Genomic DNA, 957 nt, shown 5'->3' with positions numbered 1-957 from the left:
ATCCCCGCAAGCCGACACAGACCGGGCACTCAGGGAACTGTATAGGGTGTATAAGTGAGCAGGAAACCGCGCACCCTGAGGCTGCGTTCATTGTTGCCGGGGACTTTAACAAAGCCAACTTCAAAGCAATCGCCCCAAAATACCACCAACACATAAAGTTCAACACACGAGGGGACCGGGTTTTGGATCATTGTTACTCTCCTTCCGGGAAGGCTACAAATCCCTCCCCGCCCCCCATTTGGCAAATCGGACCATTCTTCCGTTCTGCTTCTGCCCGCTTACAGGCAGAAACTGAAACAGGAAGCACCCACCCTCAGAACGATCCAGTGCTGGTCGGACCAATCAGACTCTGCGCTACAAGACTGTTTTGATCACGCGGACTGGGAGATGTTCCGGTCCGCCTCTGATGACGACATCGAGGTTTACGCTGACAGCGTAACGTGTTTCATCAGGAAGTGCGTAGAGGACGTTGTTCCGACCAAAACTATACGGATATACCCCAACCAGAAACCATGGGTTAGCGGCGATGTTCGCGCGGCACTCACTGCGCGGACCTCCGCTTTTAATTCTCCTAACACGGAGGAGCGTAAACAAGCCAGTTATGCCCTCCGTAACACTATCAGTGCAGCTAAACGCCAGTACAGGCACAAGCTTGAAGGCCAGTTCAACACCACTGACTCTAGAAGTATGTGGCAGGGAATTAACACAATCACGGACTACAAGCGGAATAAAGTCTCCGCCATGAACACCGCTGCATCTCTCCCGGACGAACTTAATACATTTTATGCTCGTTTTGAGGACAGTAACACCGCCCTCGCGGAGAGAGCACTCGCTGCTGACGCTACAGAGGTTGATTCACTCTCCGTCTCTGTTGTGGATGTAACCCGATCATTCCGACGGGTGAACATCCGTAAAGCCGCGGGTCCAGACGGCATTCCGGGCCGCGTCATCAGAGCG

Source organism: Xyrauchen texanus, chromosome 41, assembly GCF_025860055.1.
Source record: "Xyrauchen texanus isolate HMW12.3.18 chromosome 41, RBS_HiC_50CHRs, whole genome shotgun sequence".
Lineage (NCBI taxonomy): Eukaryota > Metazoa > Chordata > Actinopteri > Cypriniformes > Catostomidae > Xyrauchen > Xyrauchen texanus.
This window is presented reverse-complemented; position numbering follows the sequence as displayed.